Below are 12,500 nucleotides of genomic sequence, written 5' to 3' on the forward strand. Positions count from 1 at the left end.
AGATACTAACAACAACAGCAAAAAAAAAAAAACACACACGTGTATATATTAAATTATGTATGTTTATTGTCTGTTCCTCCGTTTATGGTAGTAAGTCACGTATTGTGCAGCAAGGACAAGGCATTCCTCACTTTCTCCAGTGAGGTTTGAAGGCCTCTCCACTGCTCACAAGCAGAAACTCTGGGAGTTTCTCCTAATGTCCTCATATTTTGTGCACTATGTCAAGAAGCACAGCTCTGTCTCTTCTGTACCCTGTACCAGGAACAGTCAATCTGTTTTCCTTGGGCAAGGGCACAGTCTGCTTTCCTTGGGCAGACAGGTCTGTCTGTAGTAGGTACCGCTACAGCCAGGCTGTGGTCACTGAGTTCTCGGATTTCTGTCTGTGATTAGGGTTACAGAGGGTGCTAAAGTATAATTTCTGTTCTGGGACAAATAGAATTAAATCCAATTCAATTAAATTGTATTAATATAGTGCCAATAATAATTGAAATAGTCTCTAGGCACTTTTCAGAGCCAAGAGCTTGAACCCTGTAGGGCAAGCACTAACAGGGGGGGGGGCAGAAAGTGAGGGAGAAGGGAGGGAGAAGAGAGAATCAGGTCTGGCAGTACTGCTCTGGCAGATCCATGTAATTGCTGCAATTGCTGGTCAGTGGGTGACAGCCGAACCAGGTCATCAGTGTAGAGAAGGAGTTTGGTCTCTGAGTCGTGTAGGGTAAGGCCAAGCAGCAGTGGAATAGTTTTGTGACGCCAAATTGGAATTAGAGTTAGCTGGGCTAGCTCTATAGTCATAAATTATCATAGTCTATTATGTTTGGTGTGGTATTTTATTACATTGTAAGTATATTGTAAATATACATATATATTGATTGACTGTCATTGTCAGTCAACATGGGGCATGGGAAAAAACACTCGGGCAAAACACTCGGACACAGGGGCAAAACACTCGGACACAGGGGCAAAACACTCGGACATGGGGGCAAAACACTCGGACATGGGGGCAAAACACTGGGGCAAAACACTTGGGCCAAAACACTGGGACCTTGACATCACAGGCTTTGCCGTTCCAGGTCTTCCTTTGTCTTTGACTGTCAACTGTCCCACTCTGGGTTGTTTTTAGACTCTTAGCTGAATAGCTAAACAAAATGCAGTAGTAAGAGATTATTTTTTATGTCCATTAGAAGATTTACTCAGATCCCTGTCCAGATGTTGCCGTCTCTGGGGGTGTCTTGTTGTTTCTGAGGTCCCCTTGGAATATTTATTTTGCTTAACTTACCTCAAAAGGGAGATAATGATAAAAGGCTGCTCAATCTCCCAGCATATGCAGGTTCAGCTGTCTCTTGATATAAGGATAAAGGAAGGCAACACTGGGGAAAACCCATCCCTTTTTCCATCGTGTCAACTCTGTCCCTTGTTGATTCTCCTCTTCTGTCTTTTCCTCCTCTTCAACGGTCTTCTGTCGTCCTTGTTTTTTGCAATCCAGGTAGTAGCAACCAGGTACCAGGTATTCCAGTCTCTCTCTCTCTCTCTCTCTCTCTCTCTCTCTCTCTCTCTCTCTCTCTGTCTCTTTCTCTCTGTGTCTTTCTCTTCCTTTTTGAAAAGTTTTCACCTCAGTTTGTGAGTCATCAAAACCTTCTTTTCATTCCAATAAATGATGAAATGGACACCAACTCATACACACACACACACATACACAGTAATGGTATCCCCTTCAAATCACACAAAACTTTTCTCTCTCTCTCTCTCTCTCTCTCTCTCTCTCTCTCTCTCTCCACACACACACACAGGGCTTATGCTTTGTTTGGAAAGTAAACAGTGTGGGCTCAGGGAGTTCAATCTGTGTTTTAATTTTACCTCAGGAGTTAAGCAAGCTTTCACTGCACACAGAGACCCACTGTCTTTCAGAAAACAGTGTGTGTGAGAGTGTGTATGAGACATTAAGTTTGCAGGAGTGTAGGTTTGTGTCTTTAGGTGTGTGAGTAGAGGAATGTGTGCCTAGGTGTGTGTGTGTGAGTGTGTGGGTGGCACTGGTCCCTGTGTAATGACATGTCCTCAAACCCATTACCTCCATGTGAAAACCAATTTCCTCTGAAGGTATTTTCCCCTCAAATGCCATCCTTACTAGTTCTCGCTCCCTCTCTCTCTTTCTCTCCACACGTACACAGAGGGGGGGAAAAACAGCAAGGAATTCTTAGCTTAGTGATGTAACTCACAAATGCTCATGGAGGGCAATCAATATTCATTTAAGGAAACATCCTCTCACTCACGCACATGCAAACACACACACACACACACACACACACACACACACACAAACACACACATAATGAATTATCATTTTTAACCTCAGAATTATGGAATAATTGACATCGTCTGAGGGCAGATGTCACGATATAGTCAGTGTCTCTTGAACTAGTCACTTGTCTCATAAACCACTTTCTGCTCTGTGTATGTGCTCATTACATGTCAAGTGTATGAATTCAGGGCTGTTTTTACCTTAAAAAGATGGGATGAATTCAGGGCTATTTTTACCTTAAAAAGATGGGATGAAATCAGGGCTGTTTTTACCTTAAAAAGATAGGTTGAATTCAGGGCTGTTTTTACCTTAAAAAGATGGGTTGAATTCAGGGCTGTTTTTACCTTAAAAAGATGGGATGAAATCAGGGCTGTTTTTACCTTAAAAAGATGGGTTGAATTCAGGGCTGTTTTTACCTTAAAAAGTTGGGTTTCATAGTTTCAGTCTTAGCAGCTGAAGGAGTCTGTTTAAAATGCAGTGTTTGTCATGGCTAGTACCGACTAGGAACGAAGAGACGATATGCTAATGTGAATTGTGAATGAGCCTTTCGTTCTCAGACACCGATCAAGCCAAAAACAATCAAAGTTAAAGGATTTCATCTAAGAAATGAAGATGTATCATTAGACAATGAGGAATACAGAGAGAGGGTAAGCAATGCATTAGACACAAACTAAAATGAAGCATAGTTGAAAGTATCTCCAAAGGTATGACGGGGATTCTTAGGCCGACACTCTTCTAGACAAAAGACCACGAGGCGAATAGAATATTTCTGGAGGTGTATTTCAAGGTGCTCCTGCAGGGAGTCAATTCCAACATCAAGTAGAGGCAGGCAAAGACTAAAGAGCCTTACAGTGTTACAGTATATATACAAGTCAATCATGGGAGGTTACAGTGGGGTCAAGGGTCAACATTGGGGATGTTTTTTACAGGTCAAGGTTGGGAAGGGGGCATGTGAGTGGGAGGGGAGGGGAGGTGACCTTCTTACGGAAAGTTCCGGAACACGCACACAAAGGCAAGATGGTGGACGCATAGGCCATGGTTGTGGCTTCCCAGGGGTGTGCCCAGACTGTCAATACACATGGGGCACACACACACACACACACACACACACGAGAACATACTTGCAATGCGATGGTAAGTATATAAATGAAGGGTAATATCAATTTCCATCAGGTACATATATGCAAAATGATTTCCCATACTGACTAAAGTCTGGATATGTGTAAAGACACTGTGGATATATAAGACTTCTTGTCAACACAAGAGCCCAGATTTTCCTTTAGCATTGACGGTTTTATTAGCATGGCACCATGAAACCAGCCTAATTCAGCTGCTTTAGCTTTCTCAACGAAATCTGAACCTTTTCATATAACAACAAAAACCATTACTCAAGCTTTCATACCATCAAACATACCATCATACCATCACCACACTCTAATGGCCTATAGCACAGACCTATACAAATGTGACATTGAGTGTGCAGAATGATAGGGAGAGAGAGCAGAGAGAGAGAGAGAAAAAAGAGAAAGAGATAGAGGGGAGGGAAGGAGGTAGACAGAGCGGAGGGATAAATGGAAGATGCAGTGTGGATGATGGCAGGAACAATGCAAAGAGGGTTAAAACCAAGGCCTCTGATGTTTCAGCCGTGTGAAACAGCCTATTAAGAGCACTTTGATGTTTGCCAACTGAATATGTGTGTGTGTGCGTGTGCGTGTGTGTGTGTGTGTGTTGTCAGGGTCTGACCTTCCTCTCCGCTTTGATGACAGGTAATTGACAAGACTGAGTGCAGCCAATTTGTGTGTGTGTGTGTGTGTGTGTGTGTGTGTGTGTATGTGTGTGCGCGCGTGCATGCGCGTGTGTGTGTGTGTAGGTAGTGATTATGATGATACAAGACACATTCTGTTTGCCGTGTTATCCAAGCATTAGCAGTTCTGTTCAAACATATATCAGACAGTGTGTATTCAGATGAATTTTACAAGCAATGGGTTTCAAAGCTGTCAAATCATAATGTTGTGTGGTTTAAGGTTTTAAGGTTGCCTAACTGGGAAGCTGTCAGCTTTTTCACAATACTGTATGGCTGCTATTAGGAAAATCATTTGGCTCGTTGCCTTTTCTTTTCTTTGTTTCACACTTCTTAGAAAAAAAAAATCTCTAAATGGTTTGACAGAGTTGGATCACATTTTAAGGTCCCCCTACCCCCATAATACCATTTATCTCTGCAACTTCTGAAGATTTGATTTTTGTCATTTTGTCAAATCCCTATCACGCGCCTCATTTGTCACAGGACATTGTCACTTCATACCTCAGTTTGCTCACTTGAGCAGCTCCATCTGTTAGCATATCCCGTGCTAAGACTCCTGTACAGACCCCCTTTCCCTGCAACTCTGGGGAACCGTCTCGGGCGGTCATATGATCCAGTTGCACATTTATAGGCAAAAGGCCCGGCCTGGTTTGGGCCGGAGATGAAAGCATTCTGAGCTGACAGAATGGTAACGCAGGGGAAGCCTCTCTTGGGAGCCTCGCTAAGCTGGAGTTAGAAGGCAGAGAAAATGCTCCGCTCAGCCGAAGACCAGGAGCCTCATCAGAGACGGGCGCGTAAGCAATGGTGTAACTGCAACGGTAACTGATGTGAGTATGATGCATAAGGCTAATGGGGTGTGGCCAGTTAGGTTTAGGTGCTTCGTTGCAGCGCAAATGCACACCTTAATCAGTGTCCGCCTATGAACACAGACAGACACACACACTCTCTCGGTCACACACACACACACACACACACACACACACACACACACACATAGGCATTCATTGGCACACACACACACAGTCACACACAATGTAGTACAAATGTGCAAGCATATAGAAACAGACACACACATACACACAGACTCACATAGGAGCCAAGGGAGCTGAACATAGCCCAGATAAGATGCCATTTCATTTATTCGGGCACGCATACGCACACAGAGAGACACAACACACAAACTCACAAAGGCGCGCACACACTCCCACGCCGAAGCCTGTAATTTAGATTTAAGTTAATGTATCCCTGCGATATTTCCCAAATTCAGCAAATCAAAATGATTTCCTCCATACTGAAGCCATTAGGATTTCATTTGGTCTCTGCCAGTGAGACCACAGCCCCTGAGAAGACATGACTTGTGCGTGCGTGCGTGTGTGTGTGTGTGTTGTGTGTGTGTGTGTGTGTGTGTGTGTGTGTGTGTGTGTGTGTGTGTGTGTGTGATAGAGACAAGGAGCAAGGGCGAGAAAGAAAAGAAGACCACAGCCCGAGAGACGACATGGCTGTTCTATGTGTGTGTCTCAAGAGTCTGTCTGTGTGTGTGTGTGTGTGTGTGTGTGTGTGTGTGTGTGTGTGTGTGTTTAGACTACTCTGTTGTGGTAACTCTGGTTCCAGAGAGATCTCGTCTCTCCAGTCTTAATCCTGCCTTTCATTTCTCTTCTGCAAAGTGACAGAACTTCAGAGGAAGACCAGAAGCATCTGAGGAGGAGAGGAGCGATTGTCAGTGAAACCCGAACCGACAGAACAGGAAAATTACTATGGTTATGGGGAGAGAGAGAGAGAGAAAGCGAGACAGAGAAGAGAGCTTCTGATAGAGAGAGCGAGACAGAGAGAGAAATGGAGATTAAGAGAAAGAGAGGGAGAGACCGTGGGTGAGAGGCAGAGAGAGAGAGATTGAGAGTCCGTGAGAGGCAGAGAGAGAGAGAGAGAGAGAGAGATGAGGGGAGGCGAGGGCAAATTAGACTGAAAATTCAGCTTTGAACCACAGTGACTGAGTTTTATGGGAAAATATTTCTACATTCACTGATTCCCTTTCATAAACAGGACTGTCTGCCTTTAATGTCTCACTGAATGCAGTATGTGTCTCACTGTCTCTCTCTCTCTCTCTCTCTCTCTGTGTGTGTGTATCTTTGTATGTGACAGAAGAACAAGAGGTAGAGAAAAAGGAAGAGATGCAGGAAGAGAATGTGTGTGTGTGTGTGGGGGGGGGGTGTTTGTTTGTGTGTTGTGAGGGATCCGTGGTAATTCATTCGTATTTCACTAATCAAGCCAAGCAGGACCACACCCCATTATGCAGGAAAAGTAAAAACATTGATGTACTGAACATTGCACGCACACACACGCATATACACACACGCGCACATACACACACAGCATGAGAGGAAATATCTAATCCTCAAGTTCATCACCCCTATGTATTAATTTCAGAGTTTTCTGCTACTTAACATAGAAAGAGGTTTATCAAAACAACTGCGTGTGTGTGTGTGTGTGTGTGTGTGTGTGTGTGTGTGTGTGTGTGTGTGTGTGTGTGATGGAGGGACAGAGACCAAGTAACTCTCAGAAGAAATCCTGAGGGGTGTGTCCTGTTTTGAGTGTGAGTGGTTTTAATTATCTATGCTATAGTGCTGTGGGTATGTGACTGTATCTGTGTGTGTGTGCGCGTGCGTGTGTGTGTGTGTGTGTGTGTGTGTGTGTGTGTATGTGTGTGTGTGTGTTGTGGATATGTCATTCTGCCAGGACGTCCCATGAGGCAGAGCACTGACGCCTCCGAGCCCTGCCAAAGCAGCCACAGCCATGACACACAGACACACACACACACACACGCACACACACACACACACACACACACACACACACACACACACACACACACACACACACACACACACACACACACACACACACACACACATGCCAAACCAGACCCAGCCTATCCCACCCTGGTCCCCATCGCAACTGAGGGCAACATTGAGGCCACACAACATCTGACAAAACAATCATGATACCACACACACACACACACACACAGACAATACCACACACACACACGATACCACACACACAGACACACACACCACAACACACATGCATACTCACACACACGATACCGGCACTCACACACATAAACACACACGCATATTCACATACATGGACACGCACAATACACACAAAAGAATACAAACTTCAAAACACAGACACACATATACAAAGAGATACATATATTCATGCATACATACATGCATACAAACGAACACACATTCATGCAAACGCACAAACAAACACACACACACACACACACACACACACACACACACACACATTGCCTCGCTGTCTTTTCAAGGGTTCATGAGTGGCGAGACATCAGATGGAGCCCAGTAAAACTGGAAGAAGGAGAATCAAGTCTGACTCTCTAAGAATCAAAAAAATATGACCTCAGAAATATCACAGTGTGAATGTGTGTATGTGTGTGTGTTAGTGTGCGTCTGCTTGGAACCGAGGCATCTGAGACCTCTTTGAACTAATTTGAACAAATATGAAATACCGGGATGAGTCCCATTGGAGGTAGCTGTAGCTTGTAGCTGTAGCTATATCTGTAGCTGAAATGGATCACACAGCATACAACTAAAGTTGAGTGAGGTCAAAGCTTAGCTAAACAACAAACCACAGCACACTGGCACATTCTCTTACATTCACTTGGCAAAAAGCAGATGCTGCCTCTCACTGCTTCTCTTTCCATCGCCATCCTCCCCCTCTCCCTCCCTCCCTCTCTCTCTGCCGCTCCATCCTTTCTCCATGGATGTCTACCTCCATGGTGGCTTTACTCACACGTTCCAACAAAAACAGATCCTCTGAACTCTAAATGTCCCGCTGGTTTGACTTCACGGTATGAGTGATGATACCTCCGCCATTTTCTGATGTGTTAAATTGATGTGTGTTTTGCTCCGCTGATGGCTGCCAGTGTTTTAGTGTTTAGTTTTGCACCTGTGTTTTTTAGTTCTGTCTGAGTGTAATTGAGCACCAGTGAGTCACACACTAAAATTAGCTCCAAAATAACTCTTCTATCTCTGCATTTGTGTTTGTTTTGTTTGTTTTGTTCATTTTAACGTGAGTGGGTGTAATTTGTGGGTGTTATTTTCCATTTTCAGTTATTTTCCACATTACCAACACTTTTTGAAACTTTACCAACAAATGGTGTTGCTATGGTAAAGGACCTGTGGAGGGAGACATGCTGCAGCTCTAATCGGTAAATTGCATCATTAGAACTCATTAGGGCTTGTGTAGAGGTGTGTAGCCAGCGTTGTGCATCATGGACAAAGCACAGTCTCACACTAGGATTAAAGGAGGGCATGCTAGCAAGTAGGCGAAAACCAATGGATACTCGTGTCAGTCGCTAATCTGTCTCTTCAGATGGCAGGAAGTGAGGTTTTCTCACTGCACAACATGACTGGCTGGCTGACTGGCAGTAGCATCATGGTGAGACTGGAAGTATTTTCAGGATTTTTGTGAACAAGAGCCTTGTCCCTGCAAGAGTCTGGTTCCTGTCTGCTGTCTGTGTGGCTGACTTAAGCACTCATTACGCAGTAACTAGCTTTAATGGGTTGAGAGTGGCAAATGGCAGCCCCTTTAGCTCCGAGTTTGGAGTTTGTGTCATTGTTTACCATCAGCTGCTTGAGCTGCAGCAGTGTGGATTCATCTTAACTGTCTGGGCAGCCTTCCTCTGGAGCCCCCGGTGGCCTCCGTAATGAGAGGTTCCTACTGGCAAGGAAGAAGGCAGGACACCATCCAGTCGATGCTTCATATTACAGCACAGCATAACAAGGTATTAGAGCACAGCACAAACAATACAACATAAGGCAATGAAAAGCAACCGCATGGTGTTACACAACTCAGTAGAAAGACAAAATATTGCAGTAGAATAAAGCACAGATTGCTATTTGCTCTGTTGTAATGTAAAATGTAATAAGTAATGTAACTATTTTAATTACTTCATCAAAGTAATGTAACTTATTGCATTTGATTAGCAGACGAGAGGTGAAGTTCAAACAATCAAAAACAGCGCTCAAATTTTAGTGTGCGTTGCCAAATGTTTGGAGGCTGTCTAGACGGCGAAAAGATGCAAACCAACAGAATGAATGTTATGTTCTACGTGCTCCCCAACCCTGGTAAGGACAATAGCTCTGGACGGGCGCCAAATAATTGTGGGCGCAATTGTGCATAAGTGTTAACACTCTCCTCACAAGGGAGTGCTGGTACTACCACCAATAATATGTTAGTGATCTCACTTAAATTGGATAGACATGAACTATTCAACACAACAGCAGATCAATTTAGGAGAACACATGGAGGAGCCACCCAGTGTGATGTCTACCATAGTGGTCAAAATAAAAGATAAGTTACAAATTATCAGTTTCATCAGTCTAATAACATATACAAAAGTATCGATTTAGAATTCTGATTAATAGGTAAATTAACAACTACAACCAACATGACCATAGCAATGGCTAATAAAGGTTGAAGGTCTTTGGAGTTGCGAATAGTAGAGGTTGGCAGCATTCAGTCGTGTGCAATATTAAATAGCACATTTATTTCAAAGATTATAAAAAGTTAATCACACAATATCTAATTTAACTACACGTACCTAATTAACTAAAAGGGGAGTTTGTGTGTATCTGAGAGAAAGCGCTAGAGTGTGCGAGCTCAAGTGTGCGCATGTCGAGTGCGCGCCAGAAGGAATGTGTGTATTTTTTTTTGCTCTTTCTTCGTATGTTCCGCGTGCGCATATGTGTACGGGCATGAACTGACGTGGGAGGTCAGAGACAAAGGAGTGTGTAAAGCAAGAGCTTTGAGTTTCCTCGCCACATGTGTCTATGTTTAAGGCTAAGTATGTGTATATGATCGGAGCGGGATAATGGTGCCAGGTAAGGGAAAAGGACTGTAAGTTTGCATGCAAGACCCTGCACCTGTGTGAAGCACTTACATCAAAGCATAACTAACATTGAAGCCACTACTCTAATTCACTTACCCACTACTCTAACTGTGAAAAGAGATCACAACAAAAAAAAAGCTCAGTTAATAATTCAAATCATTACATCAATCAATACAATACAAAGGTTAAGCAGCCCTATGCTTAGCTGTGTACAACGTTACACTACGCTATGCTAGCTACTTATACCCGGTCCAAGAGAGGGATGGGGTTTCTTGGTGTGCTGCTTTGTTAGTTGGCGATGCCGTTGGTTGTAGATGAGCCAGGTTGGGAAGAGTTTTGTCTCCGATGTCAAATGCAGTCTTTGCTGTGCAGTTTTCCGAGGGTGCAGGTCAGACAGCAGTTAGTTAGCTAGCAGTAGTTAGCTAGAATTTCCTCCCTTCTCACTGGGGCAAGAAAAGGGCCTTTGCCCCTTTAAGACACTTTGACTCCCCCACCGTAATGGTTGGTTCCGTGCTCCCCCACATCAATGGTGGGGGCCAATTTAGCCCAAGTGGCTGCCCTATGTTAAGGGTGCCACAGGCAAGCATGGAGGAGACTGGCTGAGAGAGACTTTGCCAAGAGAGGCATATGACAGCACGGCTACAGAACTTTGGGGAGAAACAGGTGCACTGCTTTCCCTGTTTACCGGAGTAAGGTGAAACAGTGCGTGTCTAGATGCGTGGACACTTTTAGCTTTGTTTTGTTCCCTTGTTTTGTATGCCTTGTTCTGTGTGCCTTGTCTCTGTACCGTGTTTGTGTGCCTTGTGTTGTGCTTAGTGTGTGTAGGTATTTGTTTTCGATGGCCAGGTAATGTACTTAGTTTCAGGTTAGTCTCTGTGCCTAGATTGGGACCTGGCTTGGGCCGAACATGTGCCAGTGATTGGACCTAAGTAGTACAAGCAGGTGCCCAGGGTGCAGAGTACTGCAGTACCTGTGAGTACGGTCGGTATGTGTTGTTTGTTTTATGGTTGGGCACATGTCTCGGGCTGCGAGAGCCCTTTGTAAATAAATATATATATATATATATATATATTTTTATGACAACCACCATCGCGTGCGCTGTTCTTCCACACTTCACCACCCAGTCCAGTCGCCACATCCCCAAACAACGTGGGGTGACCGTCCGGTCCCTCACACAGCTGCTAACGCTAAATGAACTTGTTTACTCTTGGCTAGCAGTGTGTAATTAGCTAATGAGGAATCTAGGGGTATGTTACATCTGCAACCAGGACTTGGTCCTCCGCTTGCCTTCACACCCCACCCCATTTATTGGCAAGTAGGCTACTTAGTGAAATGTTTTTTGTTGTTGTTGTTGTTGTTGTTGGGTCTGTTTTAATTGTGTATATTGTTATTTCCTACCTTGTGGTGCTGAAGCCGACAGACAAAGTTAATACAGTTAAGTCCAATTATGAACGACATAGATCAAAGATTTGTGGTCGTGTTTTAGTTACAATACATTATAATCATTTAAATACATTCATGCGCATAATTATTTGATCTACGTTTCACGTACAGTGCCTGTTTTTCTTTTGCATTTGTTCTTCTACTTGAAAGACAAAATATAGCAGTAGAATAAAGCAGATTGCTAGTTGCTCTTTTTAAAATGTCATAAGTAATGTAACTATTTGAATTACTTCATCACAGTAATGTAACTTATTGCATTTGATTAGCAGACGAGAGGTGGAGTAAGTTCAAACAATCAAAAACAGCGCTCAAAGACTAGGGGGGCCTCCATCATGGACAGGAGAGACGCTTCTGAAACGCTTCTGGGACGCTTCTGAAACACGCTGTTCTGCATCTGGTGGAATCACAAGCGTTGTCTAGAGTGGCCACGATCAACTCCGGCGGCCGGGTCGCAGCCGAAACACGACACAGCCGCACCCGGTGGAATCTGTGGGTTAGGCAGACTGCCGTTAAGAGGAGAGTTCTGTGAGGCCATCAGGACTCCCCACATGGAGAGGGAGCTTGGATGAAGGGGCATTGTACATTAAGAGAAAAGAGAGAGAGAACAATGGGGGAGGTAGGCTTTTCTTGACTGGGTCGGGGGGTAGGTCCAGGTGATGTCAGGTTACATTTGCAGTTACAGGAAATGACTAGAGAAGAATTGTGATTGTTTACTTAATGGCTTACATTTCACAGTAAATCACAACATGAACGAATTCATCTGTGACATTCAAATTGCACCAACAGTTTTTTTTTACTGCAAGTTCTACAGCATACATACTTAAAACGCTGCACACATAGCTCAACAAACTACACCACACCACACCACAACTGTCACAACCTCTGCTGCACACTCCTCTGTTCCTGTTCCTGCTCTTGCTCCATATGCTACTCCAGTCCGTTCATCCTCTCCTGTGTTTTAGTATTTCCCTCACTTCTTAGTTTCCCCTCCATGTTTGGTTCTCACCTGTAGCCAATGTGTAAATTGAATTTGGTTCTCA

This window comes from Clupea harengus, chromosome 14 (genome assembly GCF_900700415.2).
Source record: "Clupea harengus chromosome 14, Ch_v2.0.2, whole genome shotgun sequence".
NCBI classification, from domain to species: Eukaryota; Metazoa; Chordata; class Actinopteri; order Clupeiformes; family Clupeidae; genus Clupea; species Clupea harengus.